This window comes from Anomaloglossus baeobatrachus, chromosome 4 (assembly GCF_048569485.1).
Source record: "Anomaloglossus baeobatrachus isolate aAnoBae1 chromosome 4, aAnoBae1.hap1, whole genome shotgun sequence".
NCBI classification, from domain to species: Eukaryota; Metazoa; Chordata; class Amphibia; order Anura; family Aromobatidae; genus Anomaloglossus; species Anomaloglossus baeobatrachus.
This window is the reverse complement of record NC_134356.1, coordinates 646165277-646187612: the sequence shown is the minus strand read 5'-3', so window position 1 is coordinate 646187612 and position 22336 is coordinate 646165277. Positions and strand designations below refer to the sequence as shown.

The 22336-nt window shown below is 38.8% G+C and overlaps 14 non-coding genes across 14 annotated transcripts; all 14 read right to left on the bottom strand.

The window, feature by feature from the left end:
- Positions 1 to 879: 879 nt before the first annotated feature.
- Positions 880 to 951, bottom strand: TRNAE-CUC (transfer RNA glutamic acid (anticodon CUC)). Its single transcript has one exon. It is a non-coding gene; the product is annotated as a tRNA-Glu (tRNA).
- An 856-nt stretch (positions 952 to 1807) lies between these two features.
- Positions 1808 to 1879, bottom strand: TRNAE-CUC (transfer RNA glutamic acid (anticodon CUC)). Its single transcript has one exon. It is a non-coding gene; the product is annotated as a tRNA-Glu (tRNA).
- A 1794-nt stretch (positions 1880 to 3673) lies between these two features.
- Positions 3674 to 3745, bottom strand: TRNAE-CUC (transfer RNA glutamic acid (anticodon CUC)). The gene has a single exon. It is a non-coding gene; the product is annotated as a tRNA-Glu (tRNA).
- An 861-nt stretch (positions 3746 to 4606) lies between these two features.
- On the bottom strand, positions 4607 to 4678 carry TRNAE-CUC (transfer RNA glutamic acid (anticodon CUC)). The gene has a single exon. It is a non-coding gene; the product is annotated as a tRNA-Glu (tRNA).
- Positions 4679 to 5541: 863 nt separating this feature from the next.
- Positions 5542 to 5613, bottom strand: TRNAE-CUC (transfer RNA glutamic acid (anticodon CUC)). Its single transcript has one exon. It is a non-coding gene; the product is annotated as a tRNA-Glu (tRNA).
- An 856-nt stretch (positions 5614 to 6469) lies between these two features.
- Positions 6470 to 6541, bottom strand: TRNAE-CUC (transfer RNA glutamic acid (anticodon CUC)). The gene has a single exon. It is a non-coding gene; the product is annotated as a tRNA-Glu (tRNA).
- Positions 6542 to 7401: 860 nt separating this feature from the next.
- On the bottom strand, positions 7402 to 7473 carry TRNAE-CUC (transfer RNA glutamic acid (anticodon CUC)). The gene has a single exon. It is a non-coding gene; the product is annotated as a tRNA-Glu (tRNA).
- Positions 7474 to 8327: 854 nt separating this feature from the next.
- TRNAE-CUC (transfer RNA glutamic acid (anticodon CUC)) lies at positions 8328 to 8399 on the bottom strand. The gene has a single exon. It is a non-coding gene; the product is annotated as a tRNA-Glu (tRNA).
- An 863-nt stretch (positions 8400 to 9262) lies between these two features.
- On the bottom strand, positions 9263 to 9334 carry TRNAE-CUC (transfer RNA glutamic acid (anticodon CUC)). Its single transcript has one exon. It is a non-coding gene; the product is annotated as a tRNA-Glu (tRNA).
- An 859-nt stretch (positions 9335 to 10193) lies between these two features.
- On the bottom strand, positions 10194 to 10265 carry TRNAE-CUC (transfer RNA glutamic acid (anticodon CUC)). The gene has a single exon. It is a non-coding gene; the product is annotated as a tRNA-Glu (tRNA).
- A 2713-nt stretch (positions 10266 to 12978) lies between these two features.
- Positions 12979 to 13050, bottom strand: TRNAE-CUC (transfer RNA glutamic acid (anticodon CUC)). Its single transcript has one exon. It is a non-coding gene; the product is annotated as a tRNA-Glu (tRNA).
- Positions 13051 to 13909: 859 nt separating this feature from the next.
- Positions 13910 to 13981, bottom strand: TRNAE-CUC (transfer RNA glutamic acid (anticodon CUC)). The gene has a single exon. It is a non-coding gene; the product is annotated as a tRNA-Glu (tRNA).
- Positions 13982 to 17621: 3640 nt separating this feature from the next.
- TRNAE-CUC (transfer RNA glutamic acid (anticodon CUC)) lies at positions 17622 to 17693 on the bottom strand. Its single transcript has one exon. It is a non-coding gene; the product is annotated as a tRNA-Glu (tRNA).
- A 2727-nt stretch (positions 17694 to 20420) lies between these two features.
- Positions 20421 to 20492, bottom strand: TRNAE-CUC (transfer RNA glutamic acid (anticodon CUC)). The gene has a single exon. It is a non-coding gene; the product is annotated as a tRNA-Glu (tRNA).
- Between the last annotated feature and the right edge of the window lie 1844 nt (positions 20493 to 22336).

Below are 22336 nucleotides of genomic sequence, written 5' to 3'. Positions count from 1 at the left end.
TAGCTAAAAGATGCATCCTAAGGCACTGGATACAGGAGGAGGCCCCAGCCATAGGGGAAGTCATCAGTGAACTGCACAACCTTTTGAGGCTGGAGAAATTAGAAGCAGAAAGGGACAAGGATAATTTGACAACCAAGTTTTTTAGGAGGTGGAAAACTTTTATAGAAGTTCATTACAAACAGGAGGACATAAGCCATTTAGTGGCACCCTTCAGACATACGGAGTGGTACCTCATAAATGAAATCCAGGATAGTCTGGGAAAGCTGAGGACTAATTAGCAGGGACCCAGGTGAGGGACAAAGGCGAGACAACATGACGTCATCAAGACATGACATTGGCACTAGAACTATTAGAGAATGGCACAGGGGTTCAGGGGTTTGTTTCATTTATGTTATGTTTGGATTTTTTAACTCTGATTCATTATCTGTCAATGCAATCTGAAGCGGGATTGGAGATAGAGAGGGGATTCTACCCCTTCCAATGATACTTATCGACAGCTGCAATCTTGTCTTTTGTAAATCATACTACTTTTGATACGATATTGAAATAAGTTTGTAAAATCAATAAAAATTGTTTTGAAAAAAAAAAAAAAAAAAAGAGTGTTGCCTTCACTAAAAAGCTGTTTTTCATTTTAGTAGTTGAATCCTGCCTCATTTGAGCTGGAGTTAACAGGTCAATTCAATATACTGAAGATTGTAAGTTTTTTCCTCAGACGGTATGTAGTTTACTCATTATTTTGGCAGGAGAGCCTAGAAACTTTACCATTCAGTTCCAATATTCTATGGATAAGTAAGGAAATTTTAGGTCAAATGACAGGCCACAATGGCCAACCAATTGCGTCGGCCTTTGAATGTCGAAACAAGCACAGAAAAATTTGCATTCCCATACCGGGAGTCGAACCCGGGCCGCCTGGGTGAGAACCAGGAATCCTAACCGCTAGACCATATGGGAAATGTTGCGCTGTGTAGTCGATGATGTGGAAAAAAAGAACTTTATTTCTTTGAGTAAGCAACTTCTGCATGTTTGCAACAGAAGCTTTCCTTGTTAGCACAATAGGTGGCGCGTCAATCTCAAACTCTTAAGGTCATGATTGTGATCCTCACATGTGGCACTTTTCTTTGGAGATTTTGTCTCCATCTTGTCTAGAGAGCCACATTTGTTTCCACTGAGTATCAAAAATCAACAATAATATATTGAGGGGTTTGAGTCTCTTGACACCAAGTATTTGGAAGTCGAAGGTAAGAATGATTTCCGATATGAGCTCAAAGGGCTTTTTGTGCAAAAGAATGGAATGAATGGCTAAAAGCTCTTGTGGTCAGCATTTTTCGCTGCAAAGAGCAATTTTAATCTAAACTAACTTTGTCTGCAAGGTATGTGTCGACCTTTGAATGCAGGAACTATTGCAGAAAAAAGTGGCACTCCCCTATCGGGAATTGAACCAGTAAACTAAGAAAACTGTTTGCTAATTAATATGGGATATTCCACAGAGTTGTAGAAAACATATAGGGTTTAAAAAAAAAAAAAGAGTGTTGCCTTCACTAAAAAGCTGTTTTTCATTTTAGTAGTTGAATCCTGCCTCATTTGAGCTGGAGTTAACAGGTCAATTCAATATACTGAAGATTGTAAGTTTTTTCCTCAGACGGTATGTAGTTTACTCATTATCTTTGGCAGGAGAGCCTAGAAACTTTACCATTCAGTTCCAATATTCTATGGATAAGTAAGGAAATTTTAGGTCAAATGACAGGCCACAATGGCCAACCAATTGCGTCGGCCTTTGAATGTCGAAACAAGCACAGAAAAATTTGCATTCCCATACCGGGAGTCGAACCCGGGCCACCTGGGTGAGAACCAGGAATCCTAACCGCTAGACCATATGGGAAATGTTGTGCTGTGTAGTCGATGATGTGGAAAAAAAGAACTTTAATTCTTTGAGTAAGCAACTTCTGCACGTTTGCAACAGAAGCTTTCCTTGTTAGCACAATAGGTGGCGCGTCAATCTCAAACTCTTAAGGTCATAATTGTGATCCTCACATGTGGCACTTTTCTTTGGAGATTTTGTCTCCATCTTGTCTAGATTGCCACATTTGTTTCCACTGAGTATCAAAAATCAACAATAATATATTGAGGGGTTTGAGTCTCTTGACACCAAGTATTTGGAAGTCGAAGGTAAGAATGATTTCCGATATGAGCTCAAATGGCTTTTTGTGCAACAGAATGGAATGAATGGCTAAAAGCTCTTGTGGTCAGCATTTTTCGCTGCAAAGAGCAATTTTAATCTAAACTAACTTTGTCTGCAAGGTATGTGTCGACCTTTGAATGCAGAAACTATTGCAGAAAAAAGTGGCACTCCCCTATCAGGAATTGAACCAGTAAACTAAGAAAACTGCTTGCTAATTAATATGGGATATTCCACATAGTTGCAGAAAACATATAGGGTTTTAAAAAAAAGAAAAAAAAAGAGTGTTGCCTTCACTAAAAAGCTGTTTTTCATTTTAGTAGTTGAATCCTGCCTCATTTGAGCTGGAGTTAACAGGTCAATTCAATATACTGAAGATTGTAAGTTTTTTCCTCAGACGGTATGTAGTTTACTCATTATTTTGGCAGGAGAGCCTAGAAACTTTACCATTCAGTTCCAATATTCTATGGATAAGTAAGGAAATTTTAGGTCAAATGACAGGCCACAATGGCCAACCAATTGCGTCGGCCTTTGAATGTCGAAACAAGCACAGAAAAATTTGCATTCCCATACCGGGAGTCGAACCCGGGCCGCCTGGGTGAGAACCAGGAATCCTAACCGCTAGCCATATGGGAAATGTTGTGCTGTGTAGTCGATGATGTGGAAAAAAAGAACTTTAATTCTTTGAGTAAGCAACTTCTGCACGTTTGCAACAGAAGCTTTCCTTGTTAGCACAATAGGTTGCGCGTCAATCTCAAACTCTTAAGGTCATAATTGTGATCCTCACATGTGGCACTTTTCTTTGGAGATTTTGTCTCCATCTTGTCTAGAGAGCCACATTTGTTTCCACTGAGTATCAAAAATCAACAATAATATATTGAGGGGTTTGAGTCTCTTGACACCAAGTATTTGGAAGTCGAAGGTAAGAATGATTTCCGATATGAGCTCAAATGGCTTTTTGTGCAACAGAATGGAATGAATGGCTAAAAGCTCTTGTGGTCAGCATTTTTCGCTGCAAAGAGCAATTTTAATCTAAACTAACTTTGTCTGCAAGGTATGTGTCGACCTTTGAATGCAGAAACTATTGCAGAAAAAAGTGGCACTCCCCTATCAGGAATTGAACCAGTAAACTAAGAAAACTGCTTGCTAATTAATATGGGATATTCCACAGAGTTGCAGAAAACATATAGGGTTTTAAAAAAAAAAAAAAAAAAAGAGTGTTGCCTTCACTAAAAAGCTGTTTTTCATTTTAGTAGTTGAATCCTGCCTCATTTGAGCTGGAGTTAACAGGTCAATTCAATATACTGAAGATTGTAAGTTTTTTCCTCAGACGGTATGTAGTTTACTCATTATTTTGGCAGGAGAGCCTAGAAACTTTACCATTCAGTTCCAATATTCTATGGATAAGTAAGGAAATTTTAGGTCAAATGACAGGCCACAATGGCCAACCAATTGCGTCGGCCTTTGAATGTCGAAACAAGCACAGAAAAATTTGCATTCCCATACCGGGAGTCGAACCCGGGCCGCCTGGGTGAGAACCAGGAATCCTAACCGCTAGACCATATGGGAAATGTTGTGCTGTGTAGTCGATGATGTGGAAAAAAAGAACTTTATTTCTTTGAGTAAGCAACTTCTGCATGTTTGCAACAGAAGCTTTCCTTGTTAGCACAATAGGTGGCGCGTCAATCTCAAACTCTTAAGGTCATGATTGTGATCCTCACATGTGGCACTTTTCTTTGGAGATTTTGTCTCCATCTTGTCTAGAGAGCCACATTTGTTTCCACTGAGTATCAAAAATCAACAATAATATATTGAGGGGTTTGAGTCTCTTGACACCAAGTATTTGGAAGTCGAAGGTAAGAATGATTTCCGATATGAGCTCAAATGGCTTTTTGTGCAACAGAATGGAATGAATGGCTAAAAGCTCTTGTGGTCAGCATTTTTCGCTGCAAAGAGCAATTTTAATCTAAACTAACTTTGTCTGCAAGGTATGTGTCGACCTTTGAATGCAGAAACTATTGCAGAAAAAAGTGGCACTCCCCTATCAGGAATTGAACCAGTAAACTAAGAAAACTGCTTGCTAATTAATATGGGATATTCCACATAGTTGCAGAAAACATATAGGGTTTTAAAAAAAAGAAAAAAAAAGAGTGTTGCCTTCACTAAAAAGCTGTTTTTCATTTTAGTAGTTGAATCCTGCCTCATTTGAGCTGGAGTTAACAGGTCAATTCAATATACTGAAGATTGTAAGTTTTTTCCTCAGACGGTATGAAGTTTACTCATTATTTTGGCAGGAGAGCCTAGAAACTTTACCATTCAGTTCCAATATTCTATGGATAAGTAAGGAAATTTTAGGTCAAATGACAGGCCACAATGGCCAACCAATTGCGTCGGCCTTTGAATGTCGAAACAAGCACAGAAAAATTTGCATTCCCATACCGGGAGTCGAACCCGGGCCGCCTGGGTGAGAACCAGGAATCCTAACCGCTAGACCATATGGGAAATGTTGTGCTGTGTAGTCGATGATGTGGAAAAAAAGAACTTTAATTCTTTGAGTAAGCAACTTCTGCACGTTTGCAACAGAAGCTTTCCTTGTTAGCACAATAGGTTGCGCGTCAATCTCAAACTCTTAAGGTCATAATTGTGATCCTCACATGTGGCACTTTTCTTTGGAGATTTTGTCTCCATCTTGTCTAGAGAGCCACATTTGTTTCCACTGAGTATCAAAAATCAACAATAATATATTGAGGGGTTTGAGTCTCTTGACACCAAGTATTTGGAAGTCGAAGGTAAGAATGATTTCCGATATGAGCTCAAATGGCTTTTTGTGCAACAGAATGGAATGAATGGCTAAAAGCTCTTGTGGTCAGCATTTTTCGCTGCAAAGAGCAATTTTAATCTAAACTAACTTTGTCTGCAAGGTATGTGTCGACCTTTGAATGCAGAAACTATTGCAGAAAAAAGTGGCACTCCCCTATCAGGAATTGAACCAGTAAACTAAGAAAACTGCTTGCTAATTAATATGGGATATTCCACAGAGTTGCAGAAAACATATAGGGTTTTAAAAAAAAAAAAAAAAAAAAGAGTGTTGCCTTCACTAAAAAGCTGTTTTTCATTTTAGTAGTTGAATCCTGCCTCATTTGAGCTGGAGTTAACAGGTCAATTCAACATACTGAAGATTGTAAGTTTTTTCCTCAGACGGTATGTAGTTTACTCATTATTTTGGCAGGAGAGCCTAGAAACTTTACCATTCAGTTCCAATATTCTATGGATAAGTAAGGAAATTTTAGGTCAAATGACAGGCCACAATGGCCAACCAATTGCGTCGGCCTTTGAATGTCGAAACAAGCACAGAAAAATTTGCATTCCCATACCGGGAGTCGAACCCGGGCCGCCTGGGTGAGAACCAGGAATCCTAACCGCTAGACCATATGGGAAATGTTGTGCTGTGTAGTCGATGATGTGGAAAAAAAGAACTATATTTCTTTGAGTAAGCAACTTCTGCATGTTTGCAACAGAAGCTTTCCTTGTTAGCACAATAGGTGGCTCGTCAATCTCAAACTCTTAAGGTCATGATTGTGATCCTCACATGTGGCACTTTTCTTTGGAGATTTTGTCTCCATCTTGTCTAGAGAGCCACATTTGTTTCCACTGAGTATCAAAAATCAACAATAATATATTGAGGGGTTTGAGTCTCTTGACACCAAGTATTTGGAAGTCGAAGGTAAGAATGATTTCCGATATGAGCTCAAAGGGCTTTTTGTGCAAAAGAATGGAATGAATGGCTAAAAGCTCTTGTGGTCAGCATTTTTCGCTGCAAAGAGCAATTTTAATCTAAACTAACTTTGTCTGCAAGGTATGTGTCGACCTTTGAATGCAGGAACTATTGCAGAAAAAAGTGGCACTCCCCTATCGGGAATTGAACCAGTAAACTAAGAAAACTGTTTGCTAATTAATATGGGATATTCCACAGAGTTGTAGAAAACATATAGGGTTTAAAAAAAAAAAAAGAGTGTTGCCTTCACTAAAAAGCTGTTTTTCATTTTAGTAGTTGAATCCTGCCTCATTTGAGCTGGAGTTAACAGGTCAATTCAATATACTGAAGATTGTAAGTTTTTTCCTCAGACGGTATGTAGTTTACTCATTATCTTTGGCAGGAGAGCCTAGAAACTTTACCATTCAGTTCCAATATTCTATGGATAAGTAAGGAAATTTTAGGTCAAATGACAGGCCACAATGGCCAACCAATTGCGTCAGCCTTTGAATGTCGAAACAAGCACAGAAAAATTTGCATTCCCATACCGGGAGTCGAACCCGGGCCGCCTGGGTGAGAACCAGGAATCCTAACCGCTAGACCATATGGGAAATGTTGTGCTGTGTAGTCGATGATGTGGAAAAAAAGAACTTTAATTCTTTGAGTAAGCAACTTCTGCACGTTTGCAACAGAAGCTTTCCTTGTTAGCACAATAGGTGGCGCGTCAATCTCAAACTCTTAAGGTCATAATTGTGATCCTCACATGTGGCACTTTTCTTTGGAGATTTTGTCTCCATCTTGTCTAGAGAGCCACATTTGTTTCCACTGAGTATCAAAAATCAACAATAATATATTGAGGGGTTTGAGTCTCTTGACACCAAGTATTTGGAAGTCGAAGGTAAGAATGATTTCCGATATGAGCTCAAATGGCTTTTTGTGCAACAGAATGGAATGAATGGCTAAAAGCTCTTGTGGTCAGCATTTTTCGCTGCAAAGAGCAATTTTAATCTAAACTAACTTTGTCTGCAAGGTATGTGTCGACCTTTGAATGCAGAAACTATTGCAGAAAAAAGTGGCACTCCCCTATCAGGAATTGAACCAGTAAACTAAGAAAACTGCTTGCTAATTAATATGGGATATTCCACATAGTTGCAGAAAACATATAGGGTTTTAAAAAAAAAAAAAAAATGAGTGTTGCCTTCACTAAAAAGCTGTTTTTCATTTTAGTAGTTGAATCCTGCCTCATTTGAGCTGGAGTTAACAGGTCAATTCAATATACTGAAGATTGTAAGTTTTTTCCTCAGACGGTATGTAGTTTACTCATTATTTTGGCAGGAGAGCCTAGAAACTTTACCATTCAGTTCCAATATTCTATGGATAAGTAAGGAAATTTTAGGTCAAATGACAGGCAACAATGGCCAACCAATTGCGTCGGCCTTTGAATGTCGAAACAAGCACAGAAAAATTTGCATTCCCATACCGGGAGTCGAACCCGGGCCGCCTGGGTGAGAACCAGGAATCCTAACCGCTAGACCATATGGGAAATGTTGTGCTGTGTAGTCGATGATGTGGAAAAAAAGAACTTTATTTCTTTGAGTAAGCAACTTCTGCATGTTTGCAACAGAAGCTTTCCTTGTTAGCACAATAGGTGGCGCGTCAATCTCAAACTCTTAAGGTCATGATTGTGATCCTCACATGTGGCACTTTTCTTTGGAGATTTTGTCTCCATCTTGTCTAGAGAGCCACATTTGTTTCCACTGAGTATCAAAAATCAACAATAATATATTGAGGGGTTTGAGTCTCTTGACACCAAGTATTTGGAAGTCGAAGGTAAGAATGATTTCCGATATGAGCTCAAAGGGCTTTTTGTGCAAAAGAATGGAATGAATGGCTAAAAGCTCTTGTGGTCAGCATTTTTCGCTGCAAAGAGCAATTTTAATCTAAACTAACTTTGTCTGCAAGGTATGTGTCGACCTTTGAATGCAGGAACTATTGCAGAAAAAAGTGGCACTCCCCTATCGGGAATTGAACCAGTAAACTAAGAAAACTGCTTGCTAATTAATATGGGATATTCCACAGAGTTGTAGAAAACATATAGGGTTTAAAAAAAAAAAAGAGTGTTGCCTTCACTAAAAAGCTGTTTTTCATTTTAGTAGTTGAATCCTGCCTCATTTGAGCTGGAGTTAACAGGTCAATTCAATATACTGAAGATTGTAAGTTTTTTCCTCAGACGGTATGTAGTTTACTCATTATTTTGGCAGGAGAGCCTAGAAACTTTACCATTCAGTTCCAATATTCTATGGATAAGTAAGGAAATTTTAGGTCAAATGACAGGCCACAATGGCCAACCAATTGCGTCGGCATTTGAATGTCGAAACAAGCACAGAAAAATTTGCATTCCCATACCGGGAGTCGAACCCGGGCCGCCTGGGTGAGAACCAGGAATCCTAACCGCTAGACCATATGGGAAATGTTGTGCTGTGTAGTCGATGATGTGGAAAAAAAGAACTTTAATTCTTTGAGTAAGCAACTTCTGCACGTTTGCAACAGAAGCTTTCCTTGTTAGCACAATAGGTGGCGCGTCAATCTCAAACTCTTAAGGTCATAATTGTGATCCTCACATGTGGCACTTTTCTTTGGAGATTTTGTCTCCATCTTGTCTAGAGAGCCACATTTGTTTCCACTGAGTATCAAAAATCAACAATAATATATTGAGGGGATTGAGTCTCTTGACACCAAGTATTTGGAAGTCGAAGGTAAGAATGATTTCCGATATGAGCTCAAATGGCTTTTTGTGCAACAGAATGGAATGAATGGCTAAAAGCTCTTGTGGTCAGCATTTTTCGCTGCAAAGAGCAATTTTAATACAAACTAACTTTGTCTGCAAGGTATGTGTCGACCTTTGAATGCAGAAACTATTGCAGAAAAAAGTGGCACTCCCCTATCAGGAATTGAACCAGTAAACTAAGAAAACTGCTTGCTAATTAATATGGGATATTCCACAGAGTTGCAGAAAACATATAGGGTTTTAAAAAAAAAAAAAAAAAAAAGAGTGTTGCCTTCACTAAAAAGCTGTTTTTCATTTTAGTAGTTGAATCCTGCCTCATTTGAGCTGGAGTTAACAGGTCAATTCAATATACTGAAGATTGTAAGTTTTTTCCTCAGACGGTATGTAGTTTACTCATTATTTTGGCAGGAGAGCCTAGAAACTTTACCATTCAGTTCCAATATTCTATGGATAAGTAAGGAAATTTTAGGTCAAATGACAGGCCACAATGGCCAACCAATTGCGTCGGCCTTTGAATGTCGAAACAAGCACAGAAAAATTTGCATTCCCATACCGGGAGTCGAACCCGGGCCGCCTGGGTGAGAACCAGGAATCCTAACCGCTAGACCATATGGGAAATGTTGTGCTGTGTAGTCGATGATGTGGAAAAAAAGAACTTTATTTCTTTGAGTAAGCAACTTCTGCACGTTTGCAACAGAAGCTTTCCTTGTTAGCACAATAGGTGGCGCGTCAATCTCAAATTCTTAAGGTCATGATTGTGATCCTCACATGTGGCATTTTTCTTTGGAGATTTTGTCTCCATCTTGTCTAGAGAGCCACATTTGTTTCCACTGAGTATCAAAAATCAACAATAATATATTGAGGGGTTTGAGTCTCTTGACACCAAGTATTTGGAAGTCGAAGGTAAGAATGATTTCCGATATGAGCTCAAATGACTTTTTGTGCAAAAGAATGGAATGAATGGCTAAAGCTCTTGTGGTCAGCATTTTTCGCTGCAAAGAGCAATTTTAATCTAAACTAACTTTGTCTGCAAGGTATGTATCGACCTTTGAATGCAGGAACTATTGCAGAAAAAAGTGGCACTCCCCTATCGGGAATTGAACCAGTAAACTAAGAAAACTGCTTGCTAATTAATATGGGATATTCCACAGAGTTGCAGAAAACATATAGGGTTTTAAAAAAAAAAAAAAAAAGAGTGTTGCCTTCACTAAAAAGCTGTTTTTCATTTTAGTAGTTGAATCCTGCCTCATTTGAGCTGGAGTTAACAGGTCAATTCAATATACTGAAGATTGTAAGTTTTTTCCTCAGACGGTATGTAGTTTACTCATTATTTTGGCAGGAGAGCCTAGAAACTTTACCATTCAGTTCCAATATTCTATGGATAAGTAAGGAAATTTTAGGTCAAATGACAGGCCACAATGGCCAACCAATTTCGTCGGCCTTTGAATGTCGAAACAAGCACAGAAAAATTTGCATTCCCATACCGGGAGTCGAACCCGGGCCGCCTGGGTGAGAACCAGGAATCCTAACCGCTAGACCATATGGGAAATGTTGTGCTGTGAAGTCGATGATGTGGAAAAAAAGAACTTTATTTCTTTGAGTAAGCAACTTCTGCACGTTTGCAACAGAAGCTTTCCTTGTTAGCACAATAGGTGGCGCGTCAATCTCAAACTCTTAAGGTCATAATTGTGATCCTCACATGTGGCACTTTTCTTTGGAGATTTTGTCTCCATCTTGTCTAGAGAGCCACATTTGTTTCCACTGAGTATCAAAAATCAACAATAATATATTGAGGGGTTTGAGTCTCTTGACACCAAGTATTTGGAAGTCGAAGGTAAGAATGATTTCCGATATGAGCTCAAATGGCTTTTTGTGCAAAAGAATGGAATGAATGGCTAAAGCTCTTGTGGTCAGCATTTTTCGCTGCAAAGAGCAATTTTAATCTAAACTAACTTTGTCTGCAAGGTATGTATCGACCTTTGAATGCAGGAACTATTGCAGAAAAAAGTGGCACTCCCCTATCGGGAATTGAACCAGTAAACTAAGAAAACTGCTTGCTAATTAATATGGGATATTCCACAGAGTTGTAGAAAACATATAGGGTTTTAAAAAAAAAAAAAAAAAGAGTGTTGCCTTCAATAAAAAGCTGTTTTTCATTTTAGTAGTTGAATCCTGCCTCATTTGAGCTGGAGTTAACAGGTCAATTCAATATACTGAAGATTGTAAGTTTTTTCCTCAGACGGTATGTAGTTTACTCATTATTTTGGCAGGAGAGCCTAGAAACTTTACAATTCAGTTCCAATATTCTATGGATAAGTAAGGAAATTTTAGGTCAAATGACAGGCCACAATGGCCAACCAATTTCGTCGGCCTTTGAATGTCGAAACAAGCACAGAAAAATTTGCATTCCCATACCGGGAGTCAAACCCGGGCCGCCTGGGTGAGAACCAGGAATCCTAACCGCTAGACCATATGGGAAATGTTGTGCTATGAAGTCGATGATGTGGAAAAAAAGAACTTTATTTCTTTGAGTAAGCAACTTCTGCACGTTTGCAACAGAAGCTTTCCTTGTTAGCACAATAGGTGGCGCGTCAATCTCAAACTCTTAAGGTCATAATTGTGATCCTCACATGTGGCACTTTTCTTTGGAGATTTTGTCTCCATCTTGTCTAGAGAGCCACATTTGTTTCCACTGAGTATCAAAAATCAACAATAATATATTGAGGGGTTTGAGTCTCTTGACACCAAGTATTTGGAAGTCGAAGGTAAGAATGATTTCCGATATGAGCTCAAATGGCTTTTTGTGCAACAGAATGGAATGAATGGCTAAAAGCTCTTGTGGTCAGCATTTTTCGCTGCAAAGAGCAATTTTAATCTAAACTAACTTTGTCTGCAAGGTATGTATCGACCTTTGAATGCAGGAACTATTTTTGAAAAAAGTTGCACTCCCCTATCGGGAATTGAACCAGTAAACTAAGAAAACTGCTTGCTAATTAATATGGGATATTCCACAGAGTTGCAGAAAACATATAGGGTTTAAAAAAAAAAAAAGAGTGTTGCCTTCACTAAAAAGCTGTTTTTCATTTTAGTAGTTGAATCCTGCCTCATTTGAGCTGGAGTTAACAGGTCAATTCAATATACTGAAGATTGTAAGTTTTTTCCTCAGACGGTATGTAGTTTACTCATTATCTTTGGCAGGAGAGCCTAGAAACTTTACCATTCAGTTCCAATATTCTATGGATAAGTAAGGAAATTTTAGGTCAAATGACAGGCCACAATGGCCAAACAATTGCGTCGGCCTTTGAATGTCGAAACAAGCACAGAAAAATTTGCATTCCCATACCGGGAGTCGAACCCAGGCCGCCTGGGTGAGAACCAGGAATCCTAACCGCTAGACCATATGAGAAATGTTGTGCTGTGTAGTCGATGATGTGGAAAAAAAGAACTTTATTTCTTTGAGTAAGCAACTTCTGCATGTTTGCAACAGAAGCTTTCCTTGTTAGCACAATAGGTGGCGCGTCAATCTCAAACTCTTAAGGTCATGATTGTGATCCTCACATGTGGCACTTTTCTTTGGAGATTTTGTCTCCATCTTGTCTAGAGAGCCACATTTGTTTCCACTGAGTATCAAAAATCAACAATAATATATTGAGGGGTTTGAGTCTCTTGACACCAAGTATTTGGAAGTCGAAGGTAAGAATGATTTCCGATATGAGCTCAAAGGGCTTTTTGTGCAAAAGAATGGAATGAATGGCTAAAAGCTCTTGTGGTCAGCATTTTTCGCTGCAAAGAGCAATTTTAATCTAAACTAACTTTGTCTGCAAGGTATGTGTCGACCTTTGAATGCAGGAACTATTGCAGAAAAAAGTGGCACTCCCCTATCGGGAATTGAACCAGTAAACTAAGAAAACTGCTTGCTAATTAATATGGGATATTCCACAGAGTTGTAGAAAACATATAGGGTTTAAAAAAAAAAAAGAGTGTTGCCTTCACTAAAAAGCTGTTTTTCATTTTAGTAGTTGAATCCTGCCTCATTTGAGCTGGAGTTAACAGGTCAATTCAATATACTGAAGATTGTAAGTTTTTTCCTCAGACGGTATGTAGTTTACTCATTATTTTGGCAGGAGAGCCTAGAAACTTTACCATTCAGTTCCAATATTCTATGGATAAGTAAGGAAATTTTAGGTCAAATGACAGGCCACAATGGCCAACCAATTGCGTCGGCCTTTGAATGTCGAAACAAGCACAGAAAAATTTGCATTCCCATACCGGGAGTCGAACCCGGGCCGCCTGGGTGAGAACCAGGAATCCTAACCGCTAGACCATATGGGAAATGTTGTGCTGTGTAGTCGATGATGTGGAAAAAAAGAACTTTAATTCTTTGAGTAAGCAACTTCTGCACGTTTGCAACAGAAGCTTTCCTTGTTAGCACAATAGGTGGCGCGTCAATCTCAAACTCTTAAGGTCATAATTGTGATCCTCACATGTGGCACTTTTCTTTGGAGATTTTGTCTCCATCTTGTCTAGAGAGCCACATTTGTTTCCACTGAGTATCAAAAATCAACAATAATATATTGAGGGGTTTGAGTCTCTTGACACCAAGTATTTGGAAGTCGAAGGTAAGAATGATTTCCGATATGAGCTCAAATGGCTTTTTGTGCAACAGAATGGAATGAATGGCTAAAAGCTCTTGTGGTCAGCATTTTTCGCTGCAAAGAGCAATTTTAATCTAAACTAACTTTGTCTGCAAGGTATGTGTCGACCTTTGAATGCAGAAACTATTGCAGAAAAAAGTGGCACTCCCCTATCAGGAATTGAACCAGTAAACTAAGAAAACTGCTTGCTAATTAATATGGGATATTCCACAGAGTTGCAGAAAACATATAGGGTTTTAAAAAAAAAAAAAAAAGAGTGTTGCCTTCAATAAAAAGCTGTTTTTCATTTTAGTAGTTGAATCCTGCCTCATTTGAGCTGGAGTTAACAGGTCAATTCAATATACTGAAGATTGTAAGTTTTTTCCTCAGACGGTATGTAGTTTACTCATTATTTTGGCAGGAGAGCCTAGAAACTTTACCATTCAGTTCCAATATTCTATGGATAAGTAAGGAAATTTTAGGTCAAATGACAGGCCACAATGGCCAACCAATTTCGTCGGCCTTTGAATGTCGAAACAAGCACAGAAAAATTTGCATTCCCATACCGGGAGTCGAACCCGGGCCGCCTGGGTGAGAACCAGGAATCCTAACCGCTAGACCATATGGGAAATGTTGTGCTGTGAAGTCGATGATGTGGAAAAAAAGAACTTTATTTCTTTGAGTAAGCAACTTCTGCACGTTTGCAACAGAAGCTTTCCTTGTTAGCACAATAGGTGGCGCGTCAATCTCAAACTCTTAAGGTCATAATTGTGATCCTCACATGTGGCACTTTTCTTTGGAGATTTTGTCTCCATCTTGTCTAGAGAGCCACATTTGTTTCCACTGAGTATCAAAAATCAACAATAATATATTGAGGGGTTTGAGTCTCTTGACACCAAGTATTTGGAAGTCGAAGGTAAGAATGATTTCCGATATGAGCTCAAATGGCTTTTGGTGCAAAAGAATGGAATGAATGGCTAAAGCTCTTGTGGTCAGCATTTTTCGCTGCAAAGAGCAATTTTAATCTAAACTAACTTTGTCTGCAAGGTATGTATCGACCTTTGAATGCAGGAACTATTGCAGAAAAAAGTGGCACTCCCCTATCGGGAATTGAACCAGTAAACTAAGAAAACTGCTTGCTAATTAATATGGGATATTCCACAGAGTTGTAGAAAACATATAGGGTTTTAAAAAAAAAAAAAAAAAGAGTGTTGCCTTCAATAAAAAGCTGTGTTTCATTTTAGTAGTTGAATCCTGCCTCATTTGAGCTGGAGTTAACAGGTCAATTCAATATACTGAAGATTGTAAGTTTTTTCCTCAGACGGTATGTAGTTTACTCATTATTTTGGCAGGAGAGCCTAGAAACTGTACCATTCAGTTCCAATATTCTATGGATAAGTAAGGAAATTTTAGGTCAAATGACAGGCCACAATGGCCAACCAATTTCGTCGGCCTTTGAATGTCGAAACAAGCACAGAAAAATTTGCATTCCCATACCGGGAGTCAAACCCGGGCCGCCTGGGTGAGAACCAGGAATCCTAACCGCTAGACCATATGGGAAATGTTGTGCTATGAAGTCGATGATGTGGAAAAAAAGAACTTTATTTCTTTGAGTAAGCAACTTCTGCACGTTTGCAACAGAAGCTTTCCTTGTTAGCACAATAGGTGGCGCGTCAATCTCAAACTCTTAAGGTCATAATTGTGATCCTCACATGTGGCACTTTTCTTTGGAGATTTTGTCTCCATCTTGTCTAGAGAGCCACATTTGTTTCCACTGAGTATCAAAAATCAACAATAATATATTGAGGGGTTTGAGTCTCTTGACACCAAGTATTTGGAAGTCGAAGGTAAGAATGATTTCCGATATGAGCTCAAATGGCTTTTTGTGCAACAGAATGGAATGAATGGCTAAAAGCTCTTGTGGTCAGCATTTTTCGCTGCAAAGAGCAATTTTAATCTAAACTAACTTTGTCTGCAAGGTATGTGTCGACCTTTGAATGCAGAAACTATTGCAGAAAAAAGTGGCACTCCCCTATCAGGAATTGAACCAGTAAACTAAGAAAACTGCTTGCTAACTAATATGGGATATTCCACAGAGTTGCAGAAAACATATAGGGTTTTAAAAAAAAAAAAGAGTGTTGCCTTCAATAAAAAGCTGTTTTTCATTTTAGTAGTTGAATCCTGCCTCATTTGAGCTGGAGTTAACAGGTCAATTCAATATACTGAAGATTGTAAGTTTTTTCCTCAGACGGTATGTAGTTTACTCATTATTTTGGCAGGAGAGCCTAGAAACTTTACCATTCAGTTCCAATATTCTATGGATAAGTAAGGAAATTTTAGGTCAAATGACAGGCCACAATGGCCAACCAATTTCGTCGGCCTTTGAATGTCGAAACAAGCACAGAAAAATTTGCATTCCCATACCGGGAGTCAAACCCGGGCCGCCTGGGTGAGAACCAGGAATCCTAACCGCTAGACCATATGGGAAATGTTGTGCTGTGAAGTCGATGATGTGGAAAAAAAGAACTTTATTTCTTTGAGTAAGCAACTTCTGCACGTTTGCAACAGAAGCTTTCCTTGTTAGCACAATAGGTGGCGCGTCAATCTCAAACTCTTAAGGTCATAATTGTGATCCTCACATGTGGCACTTTTCTTTGGAGATTTTGTCTCCATCTTGTCTAGAGAGCCACATTTGTTTCCACTGAGTATCAAAAATCAACAATAATATATTGAGGGGTTTGAGTCTCTTGACACCAAGTATTTGGAAGTCGAAGGTAAGAATGATTTCCGATATGAGCTCAAATGGCTTTTTGTGCAACAGAATGGAATGAATGGCTAAAAGCTCTTGTGGTCAGCATTTTTCGCTGCAAAGAGCAATTTTAATCTAAACTAACTTTGTCTGCAAGGTATGTATCGACCTTTGAATGCAGGAACTATTTTTGAAAAAAGTTGCACTCCCCTATCGGGAATTGAACCAGTAAACTAAGAAAACTGCTTGCTAATTAATATGGGATATTCCACAGAGTTGCAGAAAACAAATAGGGTTTAAAAAAAAAAAAGAGTGTTGCCTTCACTAAAAAGCTGTTTTTCATTTTAGTAGTTGAATCCTGCCTCATTTGAGCTGGAGTTAACAGGTCAATTCAATATACTGAAGATTGTAAGTTTTTTCCTCAAACGGTATGTAGTTTACTCATTATCTTTGGCAGGAGAGCCTAGAAACTTTACCATTCAGTTCCAATATTCTATGGATAAGTAAGGAAATTTTAGGTCAAATGACAGGCCACAATGGCCAAACAATTGCGTCGGCCTTTGAATGTCGAAACAAGCACAGAAAAATTTGCATTCCCATACCGGGAGTCGAACCCAGGCCGCCTGGGTGAGAACCAGGAATCCTAACCGCTAGACCATATGAGAAATGTTGTGCTGTGTAGTCGATGATGTGGAAAAAAAGAACTTTATTTCTTTGAGTAAGCAACTTCTGCATGTTTGCAACAGAAGCTTTCCTTGTTAGCACAATAGGTGGCGCGTCAATCTCAAACTCTTAAGGTCATGATTGTGATCCTCACATGTGGCACTTTTCTTTGGAGATTTTGTCTCCATCTTGTCTAGAGAGCCACATTTGTTTCCACTGAGTATCAAAAATCAACAATAATATATTGAGGGGTTTGAGTCTCTTGACACCAAGTATTTGGAAGTCGAAGGTAAGAATGATTTCCGATATGAGCTCAAAGGGCTTTTTGTGCAAAAGAATGGAATGAATGGCTAAAAGCTCTTGTGGTCAGCATTTTTCGCTGCAAAGAGCAATTTTAATCTAAACTAACTTTGTCTGCAAGGTATGTGTCGACCTTTGAATGCAGGAACTATTGCAGAAAAAAGTGGCACTCCCCTATCGGGAATTGAACCAGTAAACTAAGAAAACTGCTTGCTAATTAATATGGGATATTCCACAGAGTTGTAGAAAACATATAGGGTTTAAAAAAAAAAAAAGAGTGTTGCCTTCACTAAAAAGCTGTTTTTCATTTTAGTAGTTGAATCCTGCCTCATTTGAGCTGGAGTTAACAGGTCAATTCAATATACTGAAGATTGTAAGTTTTTTCATCAGACGGTATGTAGTTTACTCATTATTTTGGCAGGAGAGCCTAGAAACTTTACCATTCAGTTCCAATATTCTATGGATAAGTAAGGAAATTTTAGGTCAAATGACAGGCCACAATGGCCAACCAATTGCGTCGGCCTTTGAATGTCGAAACAAGCACAGAAAAATTTGCATTCCCATACCGGGAGTCGAACCCGGGCCGCCTGGGTGAGAACCAGGAATCCTAACCGCTAGACCATATGGGAAATGTTGTGCTGTGTAGTCGATGATGTGGAAAAAAAGAACTTTAATTCTTTGAGTAAGCAACTTCTGCACGTTTGCAACAGAAGCTTTCCTTGTTAGCACAATAGGTGGCGCGTCAATCTCAAACTCTTAAGGTCATAATTGTGATCCTCACATGTGGCACTTTTCTTTGGAGATTTTGTCTCCATCTTGTCTAGAGAGCCACATTTGTTTCCACTGAGTATCAAAAATCAACAATAATATATTGAGGGGATTGAGTCTCTTGACACCAAGTATTTGGAAGTCGAAGGTAAGAATGATTTCCGATATGAGCTCAAATGGCTTTTTGTGCAACAGAATGGAATGAATGGCTAAAAGCTCTTGTGGTCAGCATTTTTCGCTGCAAAGAGCAATTTTAATCTAAACTAACTTTGTCTGCAAGGTATGTGTCGACCTTTGAATGCAGGAACTATTGCAGAAAAAAGTGGCACTCCCCTATCGGGAATTGAACCAGTAAACTAAGAAAACTGCTTGCTAATTAATATGGGATATTCCACAGAGTTGTAGAAAACATATAGGGTTTTAAAAAAAAAAAAAAAAAGAGTGTTGCCTTCAATAAAAAGCTGTGTTTCATTTTAGTAGTTGAATCCTGCCTCATTTGAGCTGGAGTTAACAGGTCAATTCAATATACTGAAGATTGTAAGTTTTTTCCTCAGACGGTATGTAGTTTACTCATTATTTTGGCAGGAGAGCCTAGAAACTTTACCATTCAGTTCCAATATTCTATGGATAAGTAAGGAAATTTTAGGTCAAATGACAGGCCACAATGGCCAACCAATTTCGTCGGCCTTTGAATGTCGAAACAAGCACAGAAAAATTTGCATTCCCATACCGGGAGTCAAACCCGGGCCGCCTGGGTGAGAACCAGGAATCCTAACCGCTAGACCATATGGGAAATGTTGTGCTATGAAGTCGATGATGTGGAAAAAAAGAACTTTATTTCTTTGAGTAAGCAACTTCTGCACGTTTGCAACAGAAGCTTTCCTTGTTAGCACAATAGGTGGCGCGTCAATCTCAAACTCTTAAGGTCATAATTGTGATCCTCACATGTGGCACTTTTCTTTGGAGATTTTGTCTCCATCTTGTCTAGAGAGCCACATTTGTTTCCACTGAGTATCAAAAATCAACAATAATATATTGAGGGGTTTGAGTCTCTTGACACCAAGTATTTGGAAGTCGAAGGTAAGAATGATTTCCGATATGAGCTCAAATGGCTTTTTGTGCAACAGAATGGAATGAATGGCTAAAAGCTCTTGTGGTCAGCATTTTTCGCTGCAAAGAGCAATTTTAATCTAAACTAACTTTGTCTGCAAGGTATGTGTCGACCTTTGAATGCAGAAACTATTGCAGAAAAAAGTGGCACTCCCCTATCAGGAATTGAACCAGTAAACTAAGAAAACTGCTTGCTAACTAATATGGGATATTCCACAGAGTTGCAGAAAACATATAGGGTTTTAAAAAAAAAAAAAAAAAGAGTGTTGCCTTCAATAAAAAGCTGTTTTTCATTTTAGTAGTTGAATCCTGCCTCATTTGAGCTGGAGTTAACAGGTCAATTCAATATACTGAAGATTGTAAGTTTTTTCCTCAGACGGTATGTAGTTTACTCATTATTTTGGCAGGAGAGCCTAGAAACTTTACCATTCAGTTCCAATATTCTATGGATAAGTAAGGAAATTTTAGGTCAAATGACAGGCCACAATGGCCAACCAATTTCGTCGGCCTTTGAATGTCGAAACAAGCACAGAAAAATTTGCATTCCCATACCGGGAGTCAAACCCGGGCCACCTGGGTGAGAACCAGGAATCCTAACCGCTAGACCATATGGGAAATGTTGTGCTGTGAAGTCGATGATGTGGAAAAAAAGAACTTTATTTCTTTGAGTAAGCAACTTCTGCACGTTTGCAACAGAAGCTTTCCTTGTTAGCACAATAGGTGGCGCGTCAATCTCAAACTCTTAAGGTCATAATTGTGATCCTCACATGTGGCACTTTTCTTTGGAGATTTTGTCTCCATCTTGTCTAGAGAGCCACATTTGTTTCCACTGAGTATCAAAAATCAACAATAATATATTGAGGGGTTTGAGTCTCTTGACACCAAGTATTTGGAAGTCGAAGGTAAGAATGATTTCCGATATGAGCTCAAATGGCTTTTTGTGCAACAGAATGGAATGAATGGCTAAAAGCTCTTGTGGTCAGCATTTTTCGCTGCAAAGAGCAATTTTAATCTAAACTAACTTTGTCTGCAAGGTATGTGTCGACCTTTGAATGCAGAAACTATTGCAGAAAAAAGTGGCACTCCCCTATCAGGAATTGAACCAGTAAACTAAGAAAACTGCTTGCTAATTAATATGGGATATTCCACAGAGTTGCAGAAAACATATAGGGTTTTAAAAAAAAAAAAAAAAAAAAGAGTGTTGCCTTCACTAAAAATCTGTTTTTCATTTTAGTAGTTGAATCCTGCCTCATTTGAGCTGGAGTTAACAGGTCAATTCAATATACTGAAGATTGTAAGTTTTTTCCTCAGACGGTATGTAGTTTACTCATTATTTTGGCAGGAGAGCCTAGAAACTTTACCATTCAGTTCCAATATTCTATGGATAAGTAAGGAAATTTTAGGTCAAATGACAGGCCACAATGGCCAACCAATTTCGTCGGCCTTTGAATGTCGAAACAAGCACAGAAAAATTTGCATTCCCATACCGGGAGTCGAACCCGGGCCGCCTGGGTGAGAACCAGGAATCCTAACCGCTAGACCATATGGGAAATGTTGTGCTGTGAAGTCGATGATGTGGAAAAAAAGAACTTTATTTCTTTGAGTAAGCAACTTCTGCACGTTTGCAACAGAAGCTTTCCTTGTTAGCACAATAGGTGGCGCGTCAATCTCAAACTCTTAAGGTCATAATTGTGATCCTCACATGTGGCACTTTTCTTTGGAGATTTTGTCTCCATCTTGTCTAGAGAGCCACATTTGTTTCCACTGAGTATCAAAAATCAACAATAATATATTGAGGGGTTTGAGTCTCTTGACACCAAGTATTTGGAAGTCGAAGGTAAGAATGATTTCCGATATGAGCTCAAATGGCTTTTGTGCAAAAGAATGGAATGAATGGCTAAAGCTCTTGTGGTCAGCATTTTTCGCTGCAAAGAGCAATTTTAATCTAAACTAACTTTGTCTGCAAGGTATGTATCGACCTTTGAATGCAGGAACTATTGCAGAAAAAAGTGGCACTCCCCTATCGGGAATTGAACCAGTAAACTAAGAAAACTGCTTGCTAATTAATATGGGATATTCCACAGAGTTGTAGAAAACATATAGGGTTTTAAAAAAAAAAAAAAAAAGAGTGTTGCCTTCAATAAAAAGCTGTGTTTCATTTTAGTAGTTGAATCCTGCCTCATTTGAGCTGGAGTTAACAGGTCAATTCAATATACTGAAGATTGTAAGTTTTTTCCTCAGACGGTATGTAGTTTACTCATTATTTTGGCAGGAGAGCCTAGAAACTTTACCATTCAGTTCCAATATTCTATGGATAAGTAAGGAAATTTTAGGTCAAATGACAGGCCACAATGGCCAACCAATTTCGTCGGCCTTTGAATGTCGAAACAAGCACAGAAAAATTTGCATTCCCATACCGGGAGTCAAACCCGGGCCGCCTGGGTGAGAACCAGGAATCCTAACCGCTAGACCATATGGGAAATGTTGTGCTATGAAGTCGATGATGTGGAAAAAAAGAACTTTATTTCTTTGAGTAAGCAACTTCTGCACGTTTGCAACAGAAGCTTTCCTTGTTAGCACAATAGGTGGCGCGTCAATCTCAAACTCTTAAGGTCATAATTGTGATCCTCACATGTGGCACTTTTCTTTGGAGATTTTGTCTCCATCTTGTCTAGAGAGCCACATTTGTTTCCACTGAGTATCAAAAATCAACAATAATATATTGAGGGGTTTGAGTCTCTTGACACCAAGTATTTGGAAGTCGAAGGTAAGAATGATTTCCGATATGAGCTCAAATGGCTTTTTGTGCAACAGAATGGAATGAATGGCTAAAAGCTCTTGTGGTCAGCATTTTTCGCTGCAAAGAGCAATTTTAATCTAAACTAACTTTGTCTGCAAGGTATGTGTCGACCTTTGAATGCAGAAACTATTGCAGAAAAAAGTGGCACTCCCCTATCAGGAATTGAACCAGTAAACTAAGAAAACTGCTTGCTAACTAATATGGGATATTCCACAGAGTTGCAGAAAACATATAGGGTTTTAAAAAAAAAAAAAAAAAGAGTGTTGCCTTCAATAAAAAGCTGTTTTTCATTTTAGTAGTTGAATCCTGCCTCATTTGAGCTGGAGTTAACAGGTCAATTCAATATACTGAAGATTGTAAGTTTTTTCCTCAGACGGTATGTAGTTTACTCATTATTTTGGCAGGAGAGCCTAGAAACTTTACCATTCAGTTCCAATATTCTATGGATAAGTAAGGAAATTTTAGGTCAAATGACAGGCCACAATGGCCAACCAATTTCGTCGGCCTTTGAATGTCGAAACAAGCACAGAAAAATTTGCATTCCCATACCGGGAGTCAAACCCGGGCCACCTGGGTGAGAACCAGGAATCCTAA